The sequence below is a fragment of the Corvus brachyrhynchos genome, unplaced genomic scaffold, assembly GCF_000691975.1.
Source record: "Corvus brachyrhynchos isolate BGI_N302 unplaced genomic scaffold, ASM69197v1 scaffold312, whole genome shotgun sequence".
Lineage (NCBI taxonomy): Eukaryota > Metazoa > Chordata > Aves > Passeriformes > Corvidae > Corvus > Corvus brachyrhynchos.
Genome location: NW_008236640.1, coordinates 1,459,120 through 1,469,558, shown reverse-complemented (window position 1 = coordinate 1,469,558; position 10,439 = coordinate 1,459,120). Strand labels below are relative to the sequence as shown.

At 48.1% G+C, this 10,439-nt stretch overlaps 1 long non-coding RNA gene across 3 annotated transcripts; it reads left to right on the top strand.

The window, feature by feature from the left end:
* Position 1: 1 nt before the first annotated feature.
* Positions 2-3,566, top strand: LOC108444825. 3 transcript variants are annotated; one of them, XR_001859530.1, is made up of 3 exons: positions 2-51; positions 483-859; positions 3,475-3,566. It is a non-coding gene; the product is annotated as an uncharacterized LOC108444825 (long non-coding RNA). The 3 variants fall into 3 exon arrangements; XR_001859529.1 differs by having other exon boundaries at positions 7-581; XR_001859528.1 differs by having other exon boundaries at positions 7-859.
* Positions 3,567-10,439: the final 6,873 nt, after the last annotated feature.

Here is a 10,439-nt window from a genome sequence, read left to right as displayed (position 1 = left end):
CAAACAGCGGCAGGATGAGAGGATATGGCCTCGAGCTGCCCCAGAGGAGGTGTAGGTTGGGCATTAGGAAGAATTTCTTCACAGAAAGCGTGGTTTGACATTGGAGTGGGCTGCCCAGGGAGGTGGTGGAGTCACCGTCCCTGGAGGTGTCTGAGGGAAGACCGGACGTGGCACTCAGTGCCGGGGTCTGACTGACACCGCGGTGTTGGGTCACGGGTTGGACTCGATGACCTCTGAGGTCTTTTCCAACCTGATTGATTCTGTGATTCTGTTAAGTATATCTGATTTTGGAGTGTACCATGAGTTAAAGCATTCCACCCGTGGCTTTCCATCCCGGGTTCATGGCCACATTCAGTGCTGGGGAGGTGCCGTGCTGGTGCAGCGCCCCTGGCAAGCACACAGGTGCCAGGGGCCAAGCGTCGCTCCTGAGCTAGGCTGTGATTTCCCTCTTTGTCAAATATTTTCCCTAATTTTGTCTGCAGACACTTCCCAGCAGTGCTTTGGCTTCCCTCTGCACTGTGGTGACACCCAGTTATGGTAGAAACCCCCTGCATGCCATAAATACCCCCAGCACCCTCCAGGTAAATCACCACCCTGGTTTTTACCTTCTCATTTTTCTAAAATCAGCTCTATATGGCCTTTCAATATATGCTTGTATGTAAAATCATATGTAATACATCACTGAATCCTTATATCCACAGAGAGTCAAACTGCAGACCACACCAGTGCCCTGTTACCATGAGGAGAGAGGTGTGGGAATTGGCAGGGTGCTGCTGAATTCCAGTTTCAAGGGGTGGATGGGTGCAGCCTTGCCTGAGATGGGCAGGGTGGTCTTCATCTCTGCTGGCTGAAGCTCCCTGTAAGTTCTCTGGGATAAACCAGGCAACCCCCAGGATGAGCCAGTCCATTTGGGGGTGGGATGGCTCACCTCTGCATCTGCCAGTTTCTTGGCTTTTAAGAAAACCAAAAATGCAAGGACCCTGTGAATTTTACATCCCAATCCACTGGACCTGGGAGCATCCCTTTTCATTTTGTACTACTAGACAGTACAGGGCTCACTGCATTCTACCTTCTTGACATCAGGGAAGATGCTCCTCTTTCTGCCCCAAATCCACCAGGAAAAAGTCCTGGATTCACTCCAGAACTTCAGCAAAATCCTGATCCTTTTCTCTAGACAGTGATGGGACCTTGCTGTTATCTTAAATGCAAGAGCAGCCCCACTTGCATTAAGGGGTGCATAAGGCATAACTTACAGGGTAATGAGCAGAGAGAACTTTTTATCTGCCAGCAATAAAACTAATTCCAGTGACCTGCCTCACTGTGGTGGAACCAGGGGAAAGCCCTCCCTCCTTCACTGCGTTTTATGGAAGGAGGGGAACAGTCAAGACTGAGCACTGATGGTGTCAGTCAGTGTCACTGAGGGTGGGGGTAACCAGAACCAATCCGTCCAAAACCAGCAAAGTTTGGTAAAGCTCTTGAGCTCGATTAAACTCAGGGAGAGGTTTATCTCACAGGACACGGGCAAGCTGCTCGTGCAGCCTCCTGGTGCTGCTCCCGAAATGCCAGCCGGGGATGGGCAGGGAGCAGTGTCCTGGCAGCCCATCCACCTGCACCAACATTTCGGGTTAAGTAGACACAGGAACACCAAAGAGAGGTCTAAATGCCCCAAATGAAAAAGAAGCTTTTGCTTCCCCTGTGCATGATGTCACCACCTCAGCCAGGGCATTCAGCATCTTCCAGGAACATGGGGCTGCATCACAAAGGAACAATGGGATAGAGGCACCGAACCCAAACTACTGCCTGGTTTTATGCCTCATAAATAAGTTGCCTCATAAATAAGCCTCGTAAATTAAATAAATAAATGCATTAGTTGTGATTTCCTTTGGTTTCATCAACCGAGAAGCTTACACCAGTGTAAGATGCTGCCAAAAGTACTGGTCCTGTCCCCCCCTTACTTGAACCCTTCTCCCCATTCCAGTTTTGGCTCAGCACTGGCAGTTTTTGGCTGGGAGAGTTGTCTTTTGGATGGGCTCATTCCTGGCTTGCAAGTGGCCGGTGACAAGGGGAGGTCGTAAAGCCCTTCTGAATACCCAGCATCACCCTTTCATCTCATTTATTTCTTCCTTAGCTCTCCTTATTAAGTTTCCCACTGAGGACATTTATTTTTCCTCTCTCCTCTGTTTTTCATCCACTTCATTTATTGCCTATGAACTGACTTGTTTGAGCTGAGCAGGGTCAGCAGATAATGAAAATCTGGGTGTTTCTGGGGAAAAGACAGTGCAAATGCCAAGGAAGTATGGTTTTGAGGCAGTTGGAAAGCCAAGGTGTGAACATTTTAATTTACTGTCTAGGGAAGAATTAAAAAAAATTTGTTGTTGATGTCCAGATGGTATAAATAGTAACACAACTGCTTTATGGCCATTTCTTTGTCAATTATATATATTTAATAGTAATATATACTATAAATAGACATGTATGTATAATACACATATGATATCAGTACATAGTACATATACATAATATACAATATTGTGACATGTATATGTGTAATAATAAATATGTAATAATATGCATCTATATAATATGTATAAATGATTTCTATCTCTTATGTCTATTATATACATATATTTTTCTATATTATATAAATACATATTTACAACTTTATCTACAATATAAGTCCAGGAATTTATATTACATGCATATAATTCCAGATGCATCCAGGCATCCAGCAAAGTAAACATGATGCACACATGGATCCCCAAGGATGTCTGTGCGTGTATATAATATAAATATTTATTACTTATAGATTTATATATTTTTAATATATTTATATACATTTATATTATGGATGTATGTATTTACACAGTCTGTAAAACCTGTATAATATATATAGTTATATATTGTCATTTTTCTTTCCATTTTTTCTTTTTTAAATCTGAATTTTGGCCGAAAAAGACAGTGAGTGACTGGCAGCTGTAAAAGGCCACCTCTGGGCCCCCTTGGGTGGGGCACACGGGCCACGGTGCACCTGAGCTCCGCCGCCTCCTGTTTGCCCAGCGAGTGCAGCAGCCGCCCGACGCATTCCCGGTTGCTCAGGAGCTTTGTTTCCTGACCAACACCCACTTGCAGTATTTCCCAGACGAGCGGAGGCTCATCAGCGAGCACCATCGCTCCCACTCCCTCTTCTCCTTCCAGCTGCCCCTGTGGGCTGGGGAGCAGCCGAGTTCAAGCAATCCGTGCTCGGCCATCAGCCGGGGAGGACGTAAAGCATTAACGAGTTTAATAGCACCAAACAGATCACAGGTTTCAAAGTGCATCGTTAAAAAATATCCCTGCGGCACCAGTCTGTGATACCCCAGGGCTTCAACGTGGGGTGCAGAAACCTGTGCCTGCCTTCTTCTGAAATCCTTCCCAAGTGTTTAAAAAGGTATAACAATCCACTTTTTTTTTTCTTCTTTTTTTTTTTTTAAACAGAGTCCTCCCTGCCCTTGCCGTGCTCACACAGCCATTGTTCAACTCCACCTGCTTCAATGCTGGAACAAAATAAAATTAAATTCTTAAATTAAGGTAATATCTCCAATTCTATGCCTTTTTCTCGCTGTCTCTCTGTCTCTCCTCTCTTTTCCATGTTTAAAGCAAGGATACACAGCACACCTTTGGGGCAACAGCTGAAAGCCACAGCTGAATCAGAAATAAGCCTGGTTGCACCTAAAAAATCTCCCGTTAACAACCTCAGTGGGGACCATCTACAGGTTATGGGTGCTCCCCCTTGGAGCTGCAGCATTCTTGAATAGTAACTTATCCATCGAGGAGCACAACAGAGGCTGCAAGGGCAGGGTCTCCCGGTTTGGTGGGGGTTCGGTGGTGCTGGGAATGGCTGGAGCTGCTCAGGCCTCACAAGGGAATGGGGGTTATTTCGCCCACAGATAGACTGGAAAAAAGGTCTGGAATAATTCAGGGTCTATTTTTACCTCCCTTCTTGCAGGAATTTTGCAGCGCCTGGCGCCACGCCGGCACACAAACAGCGCGGGGCTGGGAGGGGGTGTTGGGAACAACGCAGCCCTCTCTGGTCTGGGGGTGCTGGGGGGAAGACAGCCAGGGAGGAAGGCAGGGTTTCTATAGGTCCTGTCCTGCCTGCTGCTTCTCTGCGTGCTGGAAGTCTTTGTACTGGTTTTTCACAGAAAACAAAACCCTCCCGACAAGCCCTTATGACAAACAACAGACGAGGCTTGTCCTTATCGCCACCCGGTTGTCACCCTTTCACATTTGCCCCTGGACCTACTCCCACCGCTATAATTAATGGCAAATCAGGTGTCAGTTTGCTCTGTTGGACACAGCTGTGGAAATTCTTGGCATGGTGCTCTTCCTTTCGGGGCTGGAAGCCAAGTGCTGGAGACATGGGAGAAAAACAGCTCATTACACCTGCAGCGGGGCGAGAGCCTTCCCCTTCCTCCCCTGCAAGCCCAGGGCTGGATCCAGGACCTAGTTCAGACCCAGTGACCACTACTGGACATCTGTGTGCCCACCCAGCAATCCCAGGTGGGGAGAGCCTTGCAGTACCACACCAGGCTCATCTACCTTCCACCTTGCACTCGTGATCAGGCAGGTTCCCTGCAGCCAGGAGCACGGTGGTGGACCTGGGAACGCTGGTGCTGCGGGCCGGCTGTGGGCCTGGAGGTCTGCAAGGGACGGGGCTCAGCCACTGGGTAATGAGCCTCCCTCATTGCCCCACTGAGGCTGACTGGGCTTGCTGACATCCAAGCTTCCTAGCCCAGAGGATTAGGGACTAGCACTGCTGGTGACTTCTCCTGTGGGTTTGGGGAAACATCTCAGGAGGATTTTGGTGCCTGCCTGGCAGCTGGAGGCAAGGGGAGAGAGATGGTTTCCAGGTCACTCGACTTGGCCAAGCAAAGCATGAAGAGGTGTTTGACCAGACAGTAATTGAGTCTTAAAATGTTGGACATGAATAAAGAAAGGACATGCACTGGGGCATGGTGAACCTGGCAAGAAAAAACATCAAACAGGTGGGTTAGGAACAAGACTAAAGGAGTTACTGTAATTTTTCTGGTTTCTCTACCAATAGACCATGGGGTTTTGTTAATAAGTCATAGATCTGCAGAAAAACAGAGGCCGGGCAGGAGCTCTGGAGCTGGGACCTCTGGAGGCTCCTCCTCCAACTCCTGCTGGATCAGGTTGCTCTGGGCCAAGGTTTTCATATCCCAAGAGAGATATTCCACAGCCTCACTGGGCTCCATTGTTGGATCACTCTCATGGAAAACACTTTTTTTTTGCTGATATCCAACTGCAATTTCTCTTCTTCCACCTTGTGCCCATTACCCCTTGTGTAATCTCTGAGAAGAGCCTGGCTCCATCTCTGCTCTGGCATTTGCCTTTGCTGGACTTGGTGAGGTTCATGATGGACCATTTCTAGGGCTGTTATTGTCTGGTCTCCTCTCTGGATAGCTCCTGTTATTGATTTGGGGGAGGAATTTAAACTACTGACACATCTTAATACAAAATCCCAGATTATGACAACAGGGAATGTCTTCAAGCAGTTAGGAGACACATGCCTATATACACTAGTTTATGCTTCATGCAACAAGATGCACAGAATTCTAGTTTTTATTTTGAAGTTTAATAGCAAGTTTTAAAGCAAGGTTAGTTTAAGGTAACATTAGAATCTGAATGAGAAGGGAAATACATGATATTCTCATGGAACTGAACAGCAGCAGAAGTTTAAGGTGAAAGAGAAGGTTAACCCTTAGTTATAGGGTGATTTAACCACAAATTAGAACAGTTAATTTATCTGCGCTGAAAATGTCCATCTCCTATCCCCACCCATCACAAAAATAATTTGGTTGCATACTTACTTAACAACCCCCTCTATATCTATTTCTTCCACCTGCAATTCTGTATTAACCACGTGCTATCAAATATAATGAAGAAAAAACAAGAACAAAACAAAATCTGAGCTTCCTTCTAATGGCTACCGAGTTTATTAACACACACACATTAATCCCTGAGGCAAACAAGGAACAGAAATGCACAGGAAAGACCTACTGGCATCGTTCAATGCTCTGTTTGTCCAGCAGCCCTTCCCTTCCATGTCCTGGGACCATGCCCAGGCTTCTGCAGCAGCCCCAGCTTTGCAAAACTGTCTTCCCACCAATGTCCCCTCCAGAGAGATGACTTTTTTTTCCCCTGTTCACCACATTTCTGAGTATTTTTTCTTGCAGTTACCCAACCAGTTGGTTTCTGAGGGAAAACAAAATCTATGCTCACAAGCCCACATGCAGCAGCACAAGGGAGTTTGTCCCAGAGAGGGAATGGTGCTCTTCAGCCAAGCCCTCATCCTGCAAAACCTGCAAAACCAAGCAGAAGACCAACCCCAGTGTGTCCACATGATCCTTTTCCCCCCCTTGAACGGCATAAAAAAAATTCATTTCCGTTTTATTTCTTGCAATGGTTGTGCCCCTTACTGGCAGACCACCAGCCTCCTTCCCTGGCACATGCAGTGTTTGTTACACGCACCACTACTGGAGTAAGGAACAAAATATCACCTGTTTTCATGCATAATAAAAACCTCTCAAGGCCACCAGATCTTTTCTGGGGCCATGGTTGAACTGGCAGAAGCCTATCCCTTGATGGCAGTGCTGCCAAGCACCCTGAGGGTGGATAAGCCCAAAGAGCCAGTGGTGAACTCCAGGTTTTCACGTCCTCAAGTGCTGCCTCTGAGGGAGCTGGCAAGAACAAATGGGAATCACTGCTTTGCTTTGCTTTGCATTAGTGGGCTGCAGGCTGGGGTGACAGGATTGGGAGGATCCAATGGAAAGCCACAACCGAAGCTGCTGCATCCCAAAATTTCATCGTCAACGTGAGGCTTCCTGACAGCCGAACGCCTCCCCACAGCTGCCTCTCATCGACACAACACGTGGTGTGAGTGCCGCCTTCCTGAGGTCACGCTGCAGTGGTTTCACACAGCAGGGATGAGGCATCCTTGTGGGATTTGGCAGGCTCTTGCTGGACCAAATTCAGGATGGCCTCAAGCCTGGAGCCGTGGCTCCATGAGGCTGTCCTGCCCCGGGGAGAAAACTGCAAAGAACATGTGGTCCTGTTGGGCCCCCCATGTCCCTTCAGGTGCTCATAGTTAGGGAGATTTAGGAGGAAGGCAGGGAGTGCCAGCTGCTAACCCGTTTCAAGCCACAAAGTTATCAAGGACTTGTTGCCTTCATTTTGGTTTAATTTTAGACCTGCTCATTTTGGGCACATTCTCTGAAAATACAGTCCATAATAGAAAGGAAAAGATCTTGTATTTATTGCTAGAAATGGACATGTTTTTCACCTCCTCCATGTTCTAGCCAAGTCATCCACTGCCAGGCAAGGTCCCTGGAGCCCCTTGGAAATGATCTCAAGGACTTCTGTGGTAGGACAGTGACTCCCCACAAAGCCTGCCCTGCGCTTCTACCCCTTCTCCAATGGAAGTGGGTGGATTTCATCCCTTTAGTTCTTGCCTGCTGCACACTGGACTTCCCAGCCCCATCTCTGCTGAAACAACCTTTATCACAGATTCTCCTGCTTAGTAAATCCTCTTACTTAAGGCCATGTTTGCTTCCCTTCCTTAGTTAGAGACAAAAGACTTTAGCTGGAACCCCTGCTGAAATGTTTTCTTCATGCTACTAAATAGTCACGGAGAAGCCAGATGAAACATCAGAAAACAATTTATTTCTAGTGTCCACACCACTGCACATCGGTGTCCCTGCCCAGTGAGGGGGAGGGTTGGAACTTTAAGGTCCCTTCCAGCGTCAACTGTTCTTGGATTCTATGATATTGCCACCATAATCCCATTTTGGTGGCAAAGTCAGAATCTCAGATGCTTTTGGATGACCTCACAGCTGTTCAGGCTTTGCTGGTGGCAGCACAAATCCTCTTGGAGCACTATCAGCTGCCATCCTTTCCAACCAAGATGGGGGTGGAAGGGGTTGAAGTTTGCCCCCAACACTGTTCTTTGAATGTTGGATGATAAATCTGTTAATTGTGAAGCATGTTTAATGTTTTGTCAATTTCCAAGGACATGCTTACCCAAGTGCAACCCATGCCTTCAGTGAGGTCCTGAAGGCTTCCTGAGGGCAGCCATGGTCCATCCTGGTGGGCCAGGCTGTGGCAGCAGAGAAAACACCTGGAGAGGAGCAAGCGAGCAACCTCATGCCACAGAATGGGTCTCTTCTCCAAACCAAAGTCATCCAGGAGGTCTCCAGCAAAAATGGGTAGAAGTGAGGCACAGTTGTACCTTGAAACATCTTGAGAGGACACAGTGGCACCTCCCCAGAGAAGGGATTTTCCATTTCTTGATCAGAAATAGTAACTCCAAGGCTTGTGAGTCCCTGCCATGCTACTCTAGGCTGTCTGAGGCAGTGAGGGAGGGGATGACATCTACGCCCTGGTTGTCAGGCAGCATCATGTCCTGGGAGGGCATCAGCACTGCTGGAGGAGACTCAGAGGGGAGTGGTGCATACTTGTCCCATTAATCGTTTGCCACACAGTGATGGTTCCTACAGCAGCAGAAGTGAGTGGTCCCAGTGCACATATTTTGGTTTTCTGAAGCACCTTTCTGAGCAGAGGGACTTTCTGCCTCACAGTGTGTGAGTAGGAGGCACTGAAACCCATCCAGGCACAGATGAGCCCTGTGCTACAGCCTGAGTCCTCCTGGTCGGGGAAGCTGCTCTCGGGCTGGTCTTACTCATCTGGCTGCAGCAGACCTCTGGCAGCTTGTAGAAAGCCATCCACACCTCCATTACCCAAATTCATGAGTGCGTGTCCATGAGGAGGTCCTTACAGAGCTTGTAGGGGTAGCAGTGAGGGCTAAATCTCAAGGTCCTGGCTAAGCTTCTTACCCAGCAGTGAAATTGTGCCTTGAGTGCAGCCATGAAGGGTGAAACATTGCAAACATAAAGCCAGACCATTCTGTCCTGGGTACATTTTCATAGAGGAGGTGTCCTAAAATTTTCAATCCTGGTCAAGTTTCCACTGGGGTTGGCACACAATGAGCCCCGAAGATCCTTGCCCAAAAAATCCCACAATGAGTAATTGCTAAGGGTCACTGCTCAGGACCTCAGAAATAGAGCTCAGGCTAGGAAAGGTCTCTGAATGACAAGATGAGGCCAGGGAGCAGCCTGAGCAAACAGCCTCATTCCAGCAGCAGAGAGAGCCACAGCTGCTGAAGGACAGGAGACCTAGGCTGCCTCCCCTGCCTTGGGCTATGCTTATTACCAGGAGCATGCAATGCCATGTGCTCCAAGAGCTGTATTTTGCCCCATCAACAACCCCTGAAAGCCAACAGCTTTTCCCATTCTGCAACTAGGTCCTGATCAAATTCCTCCAAAAATATTTAATGGTTGGATTCAATGACCTTAGAGACTCACTGATCTTTTCCAATCTGCGATTCTGTACGAAGGTGGGTGCTTCAAAGTCAGGCTTTTCTCCTCAGCTAAACCATACCTGACCTGTCCAGGAGCACTTTCCCTTTTTTCTCCCTAGTTTTTTTAAGCTCTGGGGTAGAACATGAGTGAGTTTTATCTTCTGCTATGTGTCTTTGCCGGAGAAATCCAGAAACAGCCAGAAATGTTTTACAAGCTTATCAAAGGCAATAACTGTTCTCTGCTTGAGTGAAGAGGCTTTCACAGGAGTTTGGCTGCACTGATGGGGAACTAGCTCCACAATACAGGCGTGGTCCCCGAGCTTTACCCGTAGCTGTGGGAAACGACCTCACATGCTGCCAAGTTCAGGCTGTGCAGAGACGGCAAAGGCACCACCGCATCGCAGGGTGCGAGGAGCCGGCGGGAGCAGGGGGCTCCCGCAGAATACAAATTCCACTGAGAAGCCAAATCCTGCAGCTTCAGCAGAAAAGTTTGGGAAACTGTTAGGAAGGGCACGCCACGGGAGCTGCGGTGTTGCCAGTTGGAAGCCGCAAATAAGGCAAGCAACGAGTTGATTTACTGTGATGGCCAGCATGCTGGGCCACACTCCGGTGTGTGGCGGGAGGGGACGATGCTGTCGGCTTTGTCAGCCACAGAGATTTGACCCAGTGCTGGGAGGCTGAAAGTGCTCTGCGTGTATTGTAGATACAGCTATATGTATAATATGGCCAAGCTAGCCTGAGCTTTGGCATCTCTAGTCCATGCTCCACCACACTGGGCTTTGAGACAGGGTTTGTCATTTCTGCCTCTTCGGGAAGTTTGGGACTGGAAAGAAAGTTTAAAAAAAAGACATTTTTTTCATGCAAAGGGGAATAGGCTGAAAAAATCAAGATCAGAAAGTCAAAAGGCCATGCAAGAGGTTAAACCGGCAGGTACTACCTCTCCAGGGGACGTGGCATTTTTGCTTGGTGCTGTTCCTTCTGAGCCTGGAGCTCAAGGGGCTGGTCCTCAGCTCGTGGCAGCTCT